Consider the following 19740-nt stretch of genomic DNA (forward strand, 5'->3'; position numbering starts at 1 on the left):
ATTTTCAAAAAATTGCCTGGTGCTCAGGGTTGAGCCAAATGCCTGTTCTGTGATATCTGAGTGTTGTTACAGCTCAAGATGACTCCCAGCAGGTGAAAGCTGGGCTGTTAGTGAATGAAATGCTTTCTTTCTCTGGCCAGTCCTTCTCAGAGACACCCTATGTCTTAGAATTCACAAAAGCTACCAGGATACTCAGCAAAACTAAGGCTATGTGTTGATGCTAAGAAACCACAAGTTAGCATGGCTTCAGGGGTTCTTCTCAAGTCAGGGCACATAAATAAATGGTAAAGCAACACTGTTTGAAACTGCTATTGACATTTCTTCCTCTCCCACCATTCGCCAAACATTTTCCTAAACATAATTTACCTTAATTTGAGATCTCTAAGGAAGGCCTTATGGATGATCTTTGTCTCGTTGATAATTCTGAAGATCCTCAAATTTAAAGATCTATGTCATAAAATAATACACAGCTACTAATGTTTGGCCAAGATTTCTACACATAACATGTCAGAATCCTGAGTTCTTTTTATTTCAATCACCGAATTTCTTTTTTTCTAGACAATTTGGGTAAGAAAGTAAACTAAACATCATTCACATTCACTAGAACATCACTAATCCTGCTACTATTCAGGGAAGCATTAAGTGAAGGGTAAAGACTTTCAGTGTTTATAACACAGGGCTTGAAATAAGCACAAAATTTACCCGGATGTACATTTTCCATTTTTTACATAACACACGTCAGTTGCTCTTTTACTTATGGAGCCAGTATTTGCTACCAGAAGTGGGAGAGTGTGTACTACATATGGAATAAAGTAGGGGACCCATCCTTATAGAGTAGTAATGATTGATTTCTGATGAGGCCTCCATTTCCTGGCTTCTAGATCAGCACCTTTTCACTGTATATCCCAATTTCATAGCCAAGGAATGGAATGAAGGGCAGTAAATAGAAAATCATTTTGAGGAGACAAAAGATAGAAAATTCTTAATCAGATTCAGTTCATAAAAGGTGAGCCAGGAGAAACTTGATTAGCTATCCAGTGTGATAAAAAATCAAGGATGGGGATTTTCTCTAAACTATCTTAGCAGGGTTATTGCCAAAATTGGACTTGGGGTGATAGCTAACATCCAGAACTAATCAAAAAATAGAGCTTAGAAAAATCCCTAATGTTCAGTTAATGGAAAGTCTTGGCTTCCTTGTGCTCATTGAGGGAAACATAGAACTTTGGTCCCGTCTTCTTATATCAGTTCTAGGAGATAAGAACACTACTCCTGGGACTGCATTGAGCCTAAATTGCCCCTTGCAAAACCTTATCTCCAATATAATTACATTGAAAATTAGGACTCCAGTATATGAAGGGGAGATGGAGGAGTAACACCATTCAGTCTGTAAAAAGCTAAACATTATTTTATTAAAGGATTTATTAATATTGATTTTTACATCATATTTCAAATGTCATGTTTAACAAACACGTATTCAAGAAGGGAATTTCTATATGCAATCACTGGCACTTAGATTTTAGAACATAATTAAAATTAAGCTAAGGGTTTTTGTCTGTCAGAGGTATATATCTCATCAGAGAATTTAATAATGTGGTAGCATTCTTTGAAGTGCATTATGCCTTCATAAGATGTAATATTTTTATCCTGCACATGAATCCATTTTGCATGTGTTCGTATGTGTGTATGCCACTCCTAAGGCTTGAACTCAGGGTCTGGGTGCTATCTTTGAAATTTTTGTGTTCAAGGCTAGTACTTTACCACTTGATGCACAGCTCAACTTCTGGCTTTTTTTGGAGATAAGGGATCTTAGCATAGCTAAGGGTACAGGTATGAACTGCCAGCACCTAGCTGTATGCCTTTTTAATTCAAAATAAATACAATTCAAATATTTTATATACAGACATATAATTATATGTTATGTATTTGACAGACACTAATGACTTCTAGGATTAAACTAAAAAAGCAAAACACAGGTAGGGATTGATCTTTTGATCTTAAGGCCCTTATGAAAAATATAATATAATTTGATGAAATAAAAATAAATTCCTATAGTTGCTGGGAAGTTTTCATAGAGGAATGTGCTTCAGGTGAATGAGAGGCTGGAAAATCTCAAGAGAGGCATAGATGAAAATAAGAAAGAAGAGAACTTTACAGAAGGAAGGTAAAGAAATTGGAAAGAAAATAAAAGAGCAATTAATATTTTAAAAAGTCTAGTCTAAGAAGGTAGAAGAGTTTGAAGCAATAAAAAGTCAGGGATAAAGTTGAAAAGGCAAGGTATCATAGCAATATAAAAAAATACCTGTGAGTCTCAGCCTAAAATTCTGGATGTCATCATTTTGAAAGCGGTCTTTTGAAGATGTGAGTGAGACCATTTGGTGGGACTCTAGTGTAGTGTCTTACAATAACCTGGTGACTATTCCCAGTTTCTTTGTATTTCTTCTCCAGTCTTTGTGTTTCTTCTCCCTGTCTTTGCCTTATACTACAGGTTCCCATTTCCTTGCACTAATTTATTCTACTATACTCAATATGTTATAATTCTGTTAGCAAGTCTGTCATCAAAAGTACAAAAAAATAGTAAGTGCTGTGGACGATATGGAGAACAAGGAACTCCTTCACACTGTTGATAGAAATGGTAATAGTGCTGTAAGTACAGCAGTGGGTCAACAAGTTCAAAACAACTAGTAGCAGGTGCCTATAATCCTAGGTACTCTGGAAGCTGAGAGCCAAGGATCACAGTTCAAATCCAGCCTGGGCAGGAAAGTCGTAGATCACTACTAGCCTTGAGCAAAAATGTTCGGAGAGCACTCAGGCCCTGAGTTCATCACCAGAAAACAGGGAGTAAAACTGTGGTTTAAGTGGTACAGTGTTAGCCTTGAGTGAAAGAGCTCAGGGACAGCACCCAGACCAATGTTCAAGTCCCATGACTAACAAAACCAAAACAAACAATAAGGTATTATTGACCAGTTTCGTCTTTCCTGGACTCAAAGGTGATTGCATGTTGATCACGGAAACAATGACTTAGAGCAATGACAAGCACAAAATGGAAGTAAACCTGTCAGGATTTTCTCCTGTATTTTAATTAATCTGTTGCACTAAGACCAGCATAAGTACCTATTATAAATATACTTTCACTCTTCTGAAAATGAGTTTGTTCTATGGATGAGAAAATAAGATTAGCCTTTGGAGTTCAAGTACTTCCTGAGATTACCAGTGAGAACTTCCTCTCCCTAGGACCAGGTTCCAGGGCTGAACTCACTTGTGATTTGAGAAGTTTAATTACAGTATTGCCTCTGAGAGCTTATGATCTCATCCTCCATATTAGGTACCTTATCCATTTTTTCATCTCTCATGGAAGGCTGCTTTCCATCAAATACAGTAATAATATATTCTTGAAAAATACTGGAAGTGCATTTTGTCCTTTGATCACAGGAAAAAAACTGTAAGGTAATATTGATGCATTGATGCTTACTAGCTTGGCTAATCATTGTGTGTGTGTGTGTTTGCGTGCACACCTGCATGTGAGCACACGTGTATATATACAGGAGACCCTTAACACCTTTTGAAGGAAACTGACTGCCACTGAGGAAAAAAAAAGCAGACACATTCTCCATATGCAGAATTCAGTACCCTGCTGAAGCTAATTTTTCATGTAAAATCTGTTGAAGGCATGAGAGGGTCTTACTTTTTCACTTGAGCATGTTCACTTTTACTTTGCTTATAGAGAGGCAGAGTTTCACAGAAATAAGGACAGGGTGACAATCGACAGATCATACAATGGTTTAAACACAAGGATAACTCAGGACTGACAGAAAGCTTCCCACATAAAGTGAGTTGCCATAATACCCTATGTATGTGTGTGGAGGGGGTTGAAGAGGGGAAGCTTATGGTGAATGGGCCACAAAATAGTGGATACAACATCTGCTAAAAGACAGACCGTGTGTGTGCATACATACTGTGTATATATAAACTATACACATATATCATATATACATTTTTATCACCCTAAAAATAGATAAAGATGTAAAATTTTGATGTTTGTGTAAAAATTAGAAACAAATGAACAGATGGCTTCCTGTTGAGCAAGAAAGTGTATTTTTTTCATATGTATTCTGATTCTGGGCAGAAAACTTCAGTTAATACATGAATAAGTAAAAACACTGGCACATATGCCCCTCTGCTATACAAGGTTCTTTAAATCACAGTGTCTACTCATATTTTCCTTTATAAAATAATGTATATATTCTCAGTCAGCATCAATAGACATTAACAATTTAGCAGAGCAAAGTTTTTTGGGGTTCTTTTGTTGATTTGGGGGGCTTGGGAGGACGGTGGGAACTGGAGTTTGAACTCTTCCTCAAGCTCACTTAAGTAGCCTTCTTGCTTGGCTAGCACTCCATCAAAAAGCCTCCAGTCAAGCTTTCTGTTTCTGGGATAGTGTCTCATGAACTCCTTTCCCTCTGTGCTACCCTTCAACTATGTTACTCTCTGTGAGCCATCCTCCTGAGTAACTAGAGTAAAAGGCATGAGCCATCTCGCTTAAAGAGTACATTTTAACACATAGCACTGAGCATTGTTTCTTGTCAGGAAGGATGAAATTAAAGGTAGCTAATAGTTTATTAGTCTCATTACATCTTCTTCAGCCTCATGTTTGCTTTTACACAGGATATCCATTTATCCTCCTTGTTTCTCAACTACTTGCATTTAAGCAAAATCATGTACAGCCTCCTGGATTATGATAGGAAGTTCATTAAAGCATATAAGAACCAGTGTTCAGCCCTCCAAATGTCATCCTCACCATCAGTGATGCTGAAGGCCTTTATTTGACAAGAATAAGATTGGTACCCAAAGGTTTGGTCACCACATGGGAGAGTCTCTCCACTCATCAGGATTTGTGTGAACAAGCTTTCAGCCTGTGTGTCCTGGAAAGCTTCAGAGGTTTAAGATGGACTTTGCTGACTACTCCAATCCTTTATCCTTTACCTCCTTGTGTGCTATTTTTACTCTCTTGAATTATGTTGAGACAGTTTGGACAAAAGTAGATCACTTGTACTAAATCAGCTTAACTCAGCTTGCTAGTCCTCTGCATCCGTAGCCTGCAATATCAGATTTGGAAATGAAAGGGCACAATTCGTATTATCTACCATATTCTCTGCTTAGCTGAAGACTGTATATTTTTGAATAGGAATTTTGTTAACATTTCCTGTCCTTCCCTGTTTATAGGTGAAATATATGTCCATTGCAAGACATGTAATATTCTTTTTTTGCTAGTCCTGGGTTTGAACTCAGGGCCTGAGCACTGTTCCTGGACTTGCTCAAGGCTAGAGGTCTACCACTTGAGCCTCAGCACCATTTCCGGCTTTTTTTCTATGTATGTGATACTCAGGAATCGAACCTGGATCTTCATGCATGCTAGGCAAACACTCTACCACTAGCCCCCCGCCAGCCCGTAATATTCTTTTAAAAGGAATTTTTAACAGTAACCCAAAGAAAGATCATTTATTATTAGCAGGGACTGTGGTTCACCTTGACTTACTTATACTTGGAAAGAAGTAGATCACAACTGATTCTGCACATATTAAGTTATAGAAATGGCTTCGTAGCATGTAGAAAAGTCTTGTGATCCTAAATTCCATGAATTTCTCAGAAGCCCAGAGAGCAGGTTGTTGGTGGTGGGGGGGAACAATTTTACTGCAGACTGAGTCACCTAGGGCCAGTTGTTCAGGTTATGCTGAGCCTTCAAAGATACCCTTCAGGATCCCAGCCTTTCAGTGTTTTGTTTGCTAGAGAAAATCTATCAAAACATGAAATTAAATAACCCAAAGAATGTGCTTCAAAAACAACCATAGAGGATCTTCTCTTGATGCCTTTAGTGTTTAATAAAGAATGAACTCTTATCTACTTTGAGAAAACTACGCTTCAGCCTAACTCTTTCACAAGATTCTGTACCAATTTATCAACTTAATTTCCATGCTGTAGGTGACACATAACTTGCACATAAATATGATCACTGCCTAGTGTATACATAGCCTCAGTGTCCTGTGGGCATATCCATTATCTGAGTAATAAGTAGATAAAAGCCAGCTTAGTTAGCTTCCTTCCCTAAATGATTTATTCTCCTAAGTCTGTGAAGCCTGTAGTATAGGCTAGCTCTTAAATGTAAATGTCAACCGGTTAACTTTGTCATGATTCTTGGCACATTCATCCTCAGCCCTCTGAGCTTCCAGAAAGTGGTATAAATGAACCTGTTAGAAATCCAAGAGAAAATTAGGGGCAGAACGCAGCTCAGTAAATTTTGATTTGTTCAAGATGTGGAATATTCAAAATAATAAATATTTCTTCTAGAGAAATAATCTTTCTCAAAAGAAAGCCACAAGCCTATTTGCTTCAAACTGTCTTCTTTAATTTTTTTTTCTCTCTCTCCCCCCCTTCTCTCTCTCTCTCTCTCTCTCTCTCTCTCTCTCTCTCTCTCTCTCTCTCTCTCTCTCTCTCTCTCTCTCTCTCTCTCTCTTTCTTTTTCTTGTTCTGAGGCTTGAACTCTAGACCGGGGTGATCTCTGAGCTACTTTTGCTCAAAGCTAGCACTCTGGTACTTAACTCACAGAACCTCTTTCAGCTTTTTCTGTCATTTGTTGGAGATAAGAGTCTTACAGACTTTCCTGTCCCGACTAGCTTCACATCACTATCCTCAGATCTCAGCCTCCTGTTAGCTAGGATTACAGGCATGAACCACCTGCCCAGGTTAAAACTCATTTTTTTTAAATTATCTTTAAATAGTTGTACAAAGGAGTTGCCATTTAATAAGGCAGTTTATGAATATAATGCGTCTTAATCAGTGTTAACCCTATCAACAAATTTCTTTTTTTCCATATATTTTTATTGTAATCATTACAAGGGTTACGTTATATTCACCAGATAGAAGGTGCATTACTTCACAAACATTGATACCCTTTCTCATGTCTTGGTCCCCATTTCCTTCCCCCTCCCAGCCCCCTCCATTCATCTTGTTTCCCCCCCTTCCCTATCCTATTTCAAATAACCAAATAAGCATAAACACAATATATCAGATAACAAGGTAAAATACTGTAACAATATGAGATAACCAAGAGACAGCAAAAGAGATGAGAGATAACATAGTACATCAAGGACAACAATCACTCTTTATATGGCTTTTATGGAACCAACCCAGATACCCCTCAGTTGATGAGTGGATCAACAAGATGTGGTATTTATACACAATGGAATTCTATGCTGCTCTCAGAAAGAATGACATCAACCCATTTGTAAGGAAATGGAAAGACTTAGAAAAAATCATATTAAGTGAAGTAAGCCAGACTCAAGGGAACATAGGCTCAAGGTTCCCAGTAGGAACCTTGGGCTCTCCTAGCAGAGATTTACAATAGAACAAAATCTAGATATATAAGGCCATATAGTATGATGTTAAATGAAAGGACCCCCAGGATATAGAATCAACAAACTTTCTTTAACCAGTACTGAAGACCTAAAACCAATCTGCAGTGCCATTAAGAATAGTGGGATTCAGAAGCTCACACCTGTAATCTTGGCTACTCAGGGGGCTGAGAGTTAAGGATCAATATCAAAAGCCAGCCTTGGCAGGCAAATCCAAAAAAATATCTCAAATTACCCAGCTAGAATGCCAGACGTGGCAGCATGGCCCTAACATAAAATGAAAAAAGCTAAGTAAGAGTACAAGACCCTGAGTTGAAGCTGTAGTACTCTCTCTTTCTCTCCCTTCCTCCCTCCCCCCTCTCTCTTTCTCTCTCTCTCATATACACACACACACTCACACAAACACGTGTGTGTGTGCATACTCAAACATACACACACATGCATGCACACGCACACACACACACACAAGTAGTGAATACTTAACAAACTTGTCAACCTTCTAGCTGTGTACTTCTGCTATTGACTATCTTGGCCGGTTTTATCAACAGGAAAGTGATGGCAGGAGCCAAAGGGGAAAGTGAAGAATAAATAAATAGATGTGTGTGACATGCTCAAAGCATGGGCACATAGTAGAACTAGATTTTAAGAGTGTCGCCTGTGTTCATTCTGCATTGCATCTAGGACAGTGAGCAGCTGTGAGGCACAGTGAGCTCATAGACTACACTGCTAATCTCTGCTATATAATACGCTTTATTGCCTCCTTATTTTTACTGGAGTAAAAGACACATGCACTTAAATAATGTATAACGTGCTTGCCTGTAGCCTATGTATGCATGCACACTTGGCTGAAAATCATAAAGACTAAACACAACCAGTCAAGCACCTAAAGCATCAAAGAAAAATATGAAAATCAAAAAGAAAATAAAGTATAATGTTTTATTCAATGTTCATTTATTAAAAGCCAAAGGCTTTGCTATATGAACAAGGTCCCAAGCTAGTCTCCCTTCTTATTTTTTCCCAAATCAACATATAAGGTTTAAAAATTCTAGGACTGGTGGAGCACTGGTAGCTTATGCCTGTACTCCTAGCTACTCAAGATGCTAAGATCTAAGAATTACATTTCAGCGTCAGACTGGGTAGGACAATCCATGAGTTTCTTATCTCCAAATGATCACCAAAAAAAGCTGGACGTGGCGCTGATTCAGCAAGCGCTAGAGTACAAGCCCTGAGCAAAAATGCTCACAAAAAATGCTCAAAAAAATCTACACCCAGGTCCTGAGTCTAAGCCCCATGACCAGCACAAAAATAAAATAAAACACTCTAACTGATGATCTGTATCTGTAACTTCTATGACTCTGTAAGGGGAGATTAAAAGGATTTTGGCTTAAAAGTAGCACAGACAGGGCCGGGAGTTTGGCCTAGTGGTTGAGTGCTTGCCTAGCATACATGAAGGCCTGGGTTTGATTCCTCGGTACCACATACATAGAAAAAAGCCAGAAGTGGTGCTGAGGCTCCAGAGGTAGAGCTCTTGCCTTGAGAAAGTCCAAGGACAGGGTACAGGCCCCGAGCTCAAGCCCAGCTTACCCAAGCCACACAAGAGGCATATGGAAGATTATCAATTGAAGATGATCTTATGGAAAAATACATGCCTTATCTGTTAAAAGTAGCCAAAACATCTTGGGAGTGCTCCTATTGTAGAGCACTGTCTTATCAAGTGTGAGTCTCTGAATTTAAAGCATACTACCTCCTTCAAAAAACCTACAAATGGCCTTAAACTATTGTGTGTGAAATCTGTATAATGTGTTATATATTTTATATATTTGAGAATTGTTGAGTTGGATTGAAAGAAGCATAAAAGAGCTGTGTGCAAAGATTTAGGCAGTTATACCTTTCTTGATAGAACACATAGGGAATTGCTACAGGGAATATAGAATTATTCTGTGTGCTTGTTTGCAGAAATTTCTTTGTTTATTTAATACATGCTAAGCTCTCCTTATTTTATTATGAGACTTGTTAGCCACGACAAGGTGTGAGTGAATGTTTATAGACACATTAAGCTAACACATATAAAATCACTTAATACAAGACCTGACCTGGTCAGTACTTGTTGTTTTTCAATAAAACTTTTGTCTATTACTATGCTCATACACATTGCTCCAAAAAGGGTCAAAGAAGAGCAGGGCTCTCTGCAGCTTGTTCTTCCAAATTGGTTTTTCTGACTAGGCTTTAAAGAAGGAGCAATCAAAGTATGAGTCTCAAGGTATTCCACCTGAAAATTCAAATCTTCCTTAAGGATAAAAGAGGGCTCACTCTACCAGATATGAAATCACAGCCCCTAAGAAAAGCACATGGAGAAAACACATTTATATTACATGTGTTACAAGGTGTAAGAATTGGACTTCAAATTGGACCTCCAGTTTGAAATTCCTACTGCTGTGTGGGTCTCTTGTTGTGTGTCCTTTTGATAAGGCTCATGACCCTCAAATGGGTCATGTAGTAGAACACAGCCTATAGAATCCTAGTCATTTTGTTTCTTAGTACCACTTTTGTAAGCAATATTCTGTGGCATTTTTAAACAAAATTAATACAGAACAACTGTTAGGACTATGGATAGCAAAAGAAGTTTAGTACTCTAGGGGAGAAATTTGCCTAGCTGAAAAACTTTCTCTCCATCCTATGCTGGATAGAATCAATGCAGACTGGGCTGGAGGCCTACTCCTTTAATGCTTACTGGAGATAATTAACAATTTACTTTAAAGAATGAATCACCTTGAGAAAGAACACAATCACTTGCTATTTATTAGGTGGAGATTAATGTATTCTCTCTTGGATATAACCCCTTTGAAGCATCTTTGGAGTAAAGTTAAGATATAACGGGGCTGGGTATTTGGCCTAGTGGTAGAGTGCTTACTTAGCATTCACAAAGACCCAGGTTCCAAGATTCAGTTCTTCTGTACCACATAGAAAAAGCCAGAAAGTGGTGCTATGGCTCAAGTGGTAGAACTCTAGCCTTGAGAAAGCCCAAGGACATTGCTTAGGCCCTGAGCTCAAGCCCAGGACTGGCAAAAAAAAAAAAAAAAAAAAATAGATGGGGGCGGGGAGATAAGAAAACCTGTTAAAAGTGTTTTCCCACACTGGATGGTAAAAGACAAAAAAAATACACTTGAACATGACAAATTATACAGGACTCTCAACATTCACACAATGAGATAAAAGGAGGATATTCTTAGGAAAGGATCACAAAAGCTTTGGGCATACGATTATATAAAATGATGTTTGTTAAAGTGAACTACAAGAAATGGAAATGAAGTTTTGTGTTATTTTGCTTATTGGTTATTTGTCTGTTTTTGTTTCTCTTGTGTTGCTCTTTTTGTTTTATGTGTAAGTTTTTATTTTGGGAGTGTAAGAGGGAGCACAGAAATGGGACAAGGTGTGAACAAAGGTAGCATGACACTCACTAGACACTGTTGAAAATTAACAACATAACCTGGGGAGAGAAGTGAGGAGAGAAAAACTGGGAGGAAACAAGGGGAGAGGTGACACTGTTCAAAAACAAATGTACTCATCTCACTCATGTAATTGTGTACATCAGCTTTACAATAACAATTTTTTAATGCTTCCCTGTTTTTTCCAAAGATCCAAACTAATCTGTATCAGGTAATAAATGCTCAGTGTGTTAGATAAAGGACTGTTATAAAATCCATTTTGTTCTCTCGTGGTTACTCAATATTAAAAGAAAAAGCCATATATTGGATTTCCTTTTGAGTTATTTGATGTAGTGATCAGTGAATTCTGTGTTATATAGATGAGGGCTAAATTGTTTTTTAATTTTTGTTTTTTTACAGAAAGTAGCCAGAATACACTTTCACCAATTTGAGAAGACAAAATAACAAACTTTACTGACTTACTACTTCTCTGAATAGGTAAGACCCTACTATCTCTTCTATGAGTTACCTGAAATTATAAAAAAAAATCTTTCTTGCCAACTCTGTGTTTTTATCTTTAAGTAAATATCAGTTCATTTTTTAAGCAGGTGATGACTTTGACAGAATGAAAAGATCTCTTTCTGAAATGATCAACTAAGCTTGTAACTAGTGCTTTGCTTGCCTCATTGATAATATTTCCTCAGCACCTATATTGGCTAGGCATCTTCTTACATGATTTACATTCTGTACGTCAATTCAAGTATTCCTTACACCTGACCTATGAAGTACATAGACGATCATACACATTTTATAAGCTCAAGGTCTGACGCTGTGAGACAGAATTGGGTAAAATGGAGTTCACCAAGTGTATTCATGCATTTAGGGCTAGTGTACTGAAATAAAACCAGCTCCAAAAGTTATTGTGACCACATATTATGGAAATGTGTAGCATTCAGATTCTCCTATAGTTTAAACAGGTTATGCCTGGTTTTATAGAAGAAAACTAAGGAGTATTTATTGAAATGGTAGTAAATCCACAGCAAACATTTATATTTACACTCATTAGAAATACTTTGGATGAATAAATTAAGGACACTTCAATTTACAAGCGGAAGATACTTTCTCCATTAATTTACATCCTTTTTAAATTCAAAAAGCATAGGATAAAAACAAAATAAAATCAAGGAATTATAAAAAATAGATGGATTCTATTTTAAGAAATTTGGAGGCATATATTTTAATTACTTTCAATAGATATGTGATGTTAATTTGGCCACCACAGCTTTATTGCTTTCTATTATTTCTCTACTATTTTGTTTTCAAACAAAAAAATTTATAAATTTTTCAGAGCAAAAGATTGAAGAACATGGAAGAACCTAAGTATCTGCCATATAGATTAAACAGTTCCCCTATGAAAGTCTTTTATAAAGTAATAAACCATCGGAGAAAGAAAATCTCTTTCCTTCCGTCCCTTTTTTCTATCCTTCCTTGCTTCCTTCCTTCCTTCCTTCCTTCCTTCCTTCCTTCCTTCCTTCCTTCCTTCCTTCCTTCCTTCATCAGTGTCATAGTGCCCAATATGACATTTTTCCCATATTTTGTGACATATCAGAAAAAAATGCTATAAGATCATTCAAATTTTAAGTGTATGCACAAGCTGGGTACTGGTGGTTTATGCCTGTAATGCTAGCTATTCAGGTGAACCAGCCTTGAGCAAAGCAGCTAAGTTCAAGTATGAGGCTTCAAGTTCAAGCCCCAGTCATGCCACACAAACTATATACAAATGGAATCATGCCATAGGTTCTTTAGCATTATGCCTTCACTCACCATTGTGTATGTAATTATGCACATTGACACTGAATTACCTAGTTGGATTACTGTTTGACAAAGATTAATCTTTTGTGTTTATTGTTCTTTCTACATGGCTTTTAGCACTTTAAAAATTAATGCTAAAAGGGTTTAAGCATAATTTGTAAAGTTCATTTCAGATTTGTATTGAAGGACTACACAGTTCTTTACTTATGATATTATGCCAATCTTTCTTATGTTTTACTTTTTAACCCAAACAGGAACATATTTATTTAATTTACTTGTAAAGCTATTACTTATCTAATGGGACTCATGATTTTCACTGTTTTGCCATAACATTATAATTGAAATGTGTATTATTTCCCTATAGATAAAAGTGTGACTATTGCCAAATCTAGTGTAAATGCTACCTTTGATGTATAAATACTTAAAATATTTTGGAGATTCCATGTTAATTTTTTTATTCTCTTAGAAAGCACAGAAGTTTAAAAAGATTTTTTTTCAAGTTTTTTTAAACACAATCCTAGAATTTTTGACACATACAGTTTTATAAATAGGTTTCATTTAGTCTAACAATGTTAATTGGGATCTTTTTATGTGTGCTTGAGGACTGATGTTTAAAAAAAAAAAGAAGAAGCAAGGAAAACACAATATCAACCCTAGATGAGAAAAGTGAGACTATTCGGGAATGTGAAAATGTATCCAAATACTACCAGTGTGACTATTAAGTAGATATTTTCACTCTGCTTGGAACCTTAATGTTATGGTCACCTTTGGTATCTCTTTTATATGCCCAGTAGACTAAATAGAATGAGATGAATGAAAATGCTCAGTAAATAAAATCCTTGGGCATCATTTGCTAATGTTACCAATTAGATATTGTGTCAAAGTTAGAAGTGGAAGCTTCCAATGTAACAGATGTAATTCTAAATGTAAAGGTTGACCTATGTCTTTGAAGTTTTTCTTACTAATTCATACAGAATGAGCATCTTTCTCACACAGAAATGCACTATTAGAGTGCAGGGGTTAATAGCACTAAAAGTTGGTCTGACTCCACTCTCTACCACCTCTCATAATATTATTTAACCACTTTTACCCTCATAATAGCTCAGTACCAGGCTAGAATCCCATGTCTCAGCGTTTCTGTAAAACCCACTATCTCACATTGACCACGTGTTAATCAACTCATACAACTCTGGGGCTCAAAATCCACTAGTCATTGCCTGTGATAGAATAAACCTCACACCACAGCGCATTGTCTGCTTCCCTGAACTCACGTCAACAGCCTATTCTCCCAATGAAGGCAGAGACTGCATCAAGCTCCCAGCTGTGTCACCAACATGTAGACCCACCACCTATCCCCAAGAAGCCTGTCCTGTTGAAGGGATGTCTGCGTATGCAGGGGTTAATGTATAACAATGCAGGTAGAATCTTTACACACATGAACATGGTGCATTTCAGGGATAGCCTTTGCCCTTTCAGTTATACTTTTATTTGCCCTCAACAAAGGCCTGCACTTCTGCAATGTTCAAACACCTTCATGGTTCTGATTTTGTTGTCAAAACAAATCATGACTCTTTATGTTGCTGACTTATAATTTCCCACTTTAATTTATAATACAAAAAAATCCACATACACAAATGAGGGATAAATAGGTAGATGGATAGGAGAAACTCTTTTAAAGATCTCTATCTTCAGAACGGATTTCTATGTTATCATACACAGATGCATGAAATTTATTGCTTAAAGCAAATTTTTACGCAATAGCCTATGCATTTTTTTTGTTTTCATTTTACAGTACTCCTAGGAATAGTGCTTGATCAGATTAATACTGTTTAGAATACTTTGGAAAGACAAAGATGAACAGTAAGACCATGATTCCCTAACAGCTAAGAAAAATAGAATGAAAATTTGGTACTTTTACTCTCCTCTCTGAAAATAAATACATTGACTCCCACTGATTACTCCCTCATACCATTAAGCTTCCATCCATTGCATTCCATGAGCATGACTTGTACATGTAACTCAAGCACTCTACAGAGAAATCTTACTGGCCAATTCAAAGATCAGAGACAGACTTTAGGCCATCCTATCTCACTCTGTACAACCACCAGCTCTACCCAGGCCCCCACACCATTCTGGCACTTCTTGATCATGGCCTGTTTCAGAGTAAGGTTATAAAGAGGGATCTCTCATGGTTAACTGGGCACAGAAAGGAGGAGCATTGCCCACATACTCTGGCAGGAATTAAAATAACAATAACAGCCCTCCTACTTAACGGGCTGAGTCAGAGGCACATTTTACTGATTCCTCAGCAATTCTGAGCAGATTGTTTGGGCTGCAACTCTGTAGGCGGAGGTGGGCGCCACCTGCCTCAAAAGGCTGTGGCTCTTGCTTTTATTAAGTCTTGTCTTTTTAACAGTTTTGCCAAATGGAAATAGGAAAAGAAAACATTTGGTACTGACAAGCTCCTTCTTTAATGCTTTGAATAAAATAGTGGTGGTCCAGGCAATGTTTATTTTGCAATTAACTCTTTTACTAGCCATGAAAAATAATGTAAAAGGGGAAGCTTAGTGCACAGATTTTGATGATCACACCATGCTAGATACTTACATTCAGATTTGAGGAGCGGGCCTAAGAGCTGTAATCCTTTCTCAGTCAATTTGAGGAAATAGTTGAGATTTATACAAATCAAAATCTTTGCATAAGCATAACAGCATTGTTATATAGTTTCAGAGGTATTTTGTATTACAACATTTTGTTACTGTAGCAACAAAACTTGAAACTAGCTAATTTTATAAAGAAAAGAGGGTTATTCTGGATTATGGTCAGTATCCTGAGGCAGTGCAGAGCATCACATGGAAAAGACTCTGTGTGTGTGTGTGTGTGTGTGTGTGTGTGTGTGTGTATCATTTGGTCTACTTTTCATTAAGCCATCAGTTATTCCCCCTTAGTTATTATGTGTTGATGATCTTATCTAATTTTCATCATGCATTACAGACTTCACCTCTAAATATAATTTTCCACCTCTCTTAATACCTCACAATCAAGATTCAGTTTTATGAGCCCCTGAGAAACACATTCACGGAGTATCCAAATGAATAAAACTCATAACACAGGAGGAAATAGAGACGGAGATGGACACATGAACTAGGTGAGCTCAGGCTACCCTCTCCAAGTCTCTCCAAGGCCCTCCTTCTCATTGGCTTGTTTACTCAAGGCTGGTGAAAAAACTTGCTGTCTCCTTTTGAACCCACATATATAAACAAGCATAGCTTGCCAAACTGCTTGCCTTTTTGTGCTGGGCAAACACAGCACTTGAACATCATGAATGGATGACCTGAGCCATTTCACCTGGTAAGCCATGGCCACTGAAATAGAACACCTGGTACATATGTGCTTGCCAGGATCATACACCTTTGGGTGTGAAAAAGGAGAAATGATCTGGAAAACAGAGCCTCAGTAACAGCTAGCTCCCTTACAGGCTGTCAAAAGTCTTGTTAGTCTCTCTCATTGATAATTAGTATAATTACCCATGAGTACCCACATACTCACTTATAGTTTATGATGATCAGGAAAACTCAGTTACTGTACAGAGGCTTTCCCAGACCCTGCTTTATGTTGGTAATTTTGAGAACCTCTGTAAGTCCCGAGATGGTCTTGTTCACTCTCTTTTGCCAGTTGGGACAGAAATTAGCACTTTTTTCAATGAAAAAGTTTTCAGGTACTGGTGGCTCCCACTTGGAATCTTAGCTACTCCAAAGGCTAAGATCTGAGGATCATGGTTTGAAACCAGCCAAGGGAAGGGACAGTCATGAGATTTTTATTTCCAATTAAATACCAAAAAGCTGGAAGTGGAGGTGTTGTTCAAGTGGTAAAGTGGTAACCTTGAGCAACAAAGCTCAGGTTCAAACCCCGTGATTCAAACCACAGGACTGGCACCACAAAGGAAAAAAAAAAAAGAAAAGGAGTAAAAGGAATTGTAAGCAACAAAGGGAAAAAAATGAAGAGCAAAATGACTATCCTAGGTGAATTTAGAAAATCTTCTTTGAGGAAATACCTCTGCTGCAAAGTTAACATTCCATCTTTTGAAGGGTATATTCTACTACAGAAATGAAGTCCCTTCAGAAATAGACTGCAGAGATAGATGATAATGTATGTGTGATGCATGCATACCTTAAACCATTCCAATGCAGAGAGTTCAAAGGCCACATTCCATATTCCACAAGGTTCAGTGCAAATGTGACCATGAGCTTGGGACACGTTAATACCAGACTTCTGGGGTAAGTGAAATCAACTTTAAAATGGGATCGAATATAATGTAAGACTCTTCAGCCATTAGCGTGTGGTATTGTCTGTTCCCCAAGGACACAAGTAGCCCTTTTCCCTGCAAGGATATTACTGATTTCTTCTTTTGCTCCTCATTCTTCCACTGGTTGTATGAAAGGAAACCAAACAAAAACTCCAAACAATATCACTATAAACAACAAAACAGCCACACCTAAAGTGAAGAAAGAATTTTTTCTTATTGGATGTAGTCTGACCTCAGTACAATACCCATAAAGCATGAATCTTCTCACCAGAAGACATAAACTTGTTTTTAAGTGATGGTGATTGAGCCTAGGCCTCTTTCCTACAAGTTAGGCAAGTGTCCTTCCACTTCAGGCATGCCCCCAAGCCTTTTCTTTTGCAGTTTGATTTTGAGAGAGGGTTTTGCTAACATTGCCTTGCCTGGCCTTGATATTTATGATTCTCGTGCCTCTGCCTTTTGCATAGCTGGGATTGCAACTATGCACCACCATACTAGGCCTAAAAATGTACTTTCAAAGCAACATTTTTCCCAAGAAAGAAGAGTATGGTTCTTGTCAGAAAGTAAGGGAAGGAAGATAAGCTGGCACTGTAAGGATCACGAGGGAATGTCTAATGGAACTATTTTGGATGAGACAGGAAAAGATACATTACAGAATTCACTTTGGCCACCAGCAATAGTTAATCAGGACCTGCTTGCAGGAGACCAGTGCCATATCAGAAAAGCAGAAGGACATGCGGACGGGAAGGTTGGCAGAAGAACAGGAAATACTCTTTTCTTCAGTTTTTTGTCTCACTTCACCCACTCCACCACCCACCGCTGTTGTAGTTACTGTCAGGAATTTCTGTGCAGGAAATAAACTGGGGACAGTGACTTTAATGTGTTTCATTTCATCCTATTTCTTCTGTCTCATCCTTAAAACAAACCACATTATACTTTCTAAGTATACCTCTAAGTATGCTAGATAGAATTAGCTACCTGCTATCAAAAGATCTAGAAATATGCCATAACTTTGCTTCTCATTCACTCTAAGTTCTAGTTGGGTGCGTGGTTGGGGAGAATGTTCATTCTCTTCATAGTCAATAAGGAGCCCAGGCCCTACCTTTTGTAGCCTTGATTGTTATCAAATTAAGGGCCAGAGACCAAGGCGGAGTAAGTGACATATTTAACTATGTATATTACAATGGATACATACATATATCCACATATATATCTATCTATACATAGATAGCAAATATACAAATCTCTCTATATGTCTACACAAATATTTGAACAAATATCTATACATATACATGTATATATCTATCTATATATGTGTAGCTTTGGCAAGCTTCTACAAAGCACTATTATACTAAGGGGAAAATTGTGCATAAATGAATACATTTATGCATTTAAATTATATGGTTGTGGCAAAATAGATGAACTATCTGTGTTTGCTCATGCCTGTAATCCTAGTTACTTGGGAGTCTTAGATGTAAGGATCCTAATTTGAAGCCAGCCCAGATTTTTTAAAAAGTCTGTGAGACTATTGTCTAAAGAAAAAAGCCTGAAGTGGCAATATGGCTCAAGTGATATAACGCCATCTTTGTTTGAAAAAGACAAATGAATGCTTGATGTCCTGCATTCAAGCCCCAGTTTCAGTACAAAATAGCTATCAATTACACCCTGAAGATAAGATAAAGAATCAAAATTTCAATTAATTCTATGTTAAAAATAATATATGTGTTAATCAAAAGCTAATTTTTATAGTACACAAGAAAGGCATTTATTTAAGCTCTCCTTTGAAAAATAATTGTTTACAAATTGACAATGGGAGACAAATGTGTCATCTAGTGATGCTATTTCATTTGCTAGACTGACGTCTGTTAAGGGTATTTATTTATACTTTCATATGTATCTACAATTCAATATTAAAAACAATAATGGGGATGATCAAGTAAGAACATATTTTTGCGAGAACATATTTTGAATCGAATGACAGATCCTTTTAGCAAAAAATAAACAGCAAAAGTAGAATATTGAAGAAAAGCCTACAGCTTTCCATATTTAAAAAATTGCTTAAAGATTTATATTTTGATATGCTCCATCAGTTCTATTTATTCAGAAGGTAGTAACCATGGCCATTTTTATTAGAGGGTAGCTTTGTATCGAATATTTTGTAGGAATGGAATGTTCTCTCTGTGGTGTACAAAAGCCATTCTATCAGCTCAGTGTTCTAGTAAAAAAAAATCAACTCATCTGCTAACTAATTTTATCCTGGAGTTTTAGTGTCCTGTGACCAATGGAATGTTTGGGGTTTTGTGAACATACTGTATTGCAGTCCATGTGTGGTACAATTGCTATACCATTCTTCAAAGTTAAAACCCCTTTTCCTTTGAGAATTGGTGACACATTAATCGCATTTTCCTCACATCACAGAGTGATGTCAAAAACATTGAACCTTTGAGGAAAAGTAATCGATGCTCCAGTCTATGTGAGACGAATGAGAAGCCATGAGCAAAGCCAGAAGGTTGAACCTGGAGGGCTGATTCTTCCGGTGTCTGTCTATCACATCATTTCTCATAAGAAGAGTACTGATTTACTTAAACTTGATCACTCCTTGTGATCATATTTTTTCACCTACCTGCAGTATTTTTAATAACTATCAAGGGTTCCAGTCATACCGTGTGTTCAGTAATTACTACAGAAGGAAGCTTGATTCCAAGACGGTTGTAGCCTCTGTAACAGAAATTTTTGAATTCAGCAAAGCAGACACTTTCATGAGGGGATGCCCAAGCTTGAGTCATTAAAGTCA

The 19740-nt window shown here is 37.3% G+C and overlaps 1 protein-coding gene across 21 annotated transcripts in view; it reads left to right on the plus strand.

Moving 5' to 3' along the window:
* The window catches only part of Map2 (microtubule associated protein 2), a 254807-nt gene that overhangs the window by 156407 nt on the left and 78660 nt on the right, over positions 1-19740 (plus strand). For all 21 annotated transcript variants that reach the window (XM_090354720.1, XM_090354728.1, XM_090354706.1 and 18 more), the window contains one exon: positions 11252-11329. The gene's annotated coding sequence lies outside the window, so the exon portion shown is untranslated. The remainder of the gene's footprint in view (positions 1-11251; positions 11330-19740) is intronic.

The sequence above is a fragment of the Megascapheus bottae genome, chromosome 21 (assembly GCF_031878675.1).
Source record: "Megascapheus bottae isolate mThoBot1 chromosome 21, mThoBot2.hap1, whole genome shotgun sequence".
In the NCBI taxonomy this organism is placed as follows: domain Eukaryota; kingdom Metazoa; phylum Chordata; class Mammalia; order Rodentia; family Geomyidae; genus Megascapheus; species Megascapheus bottae.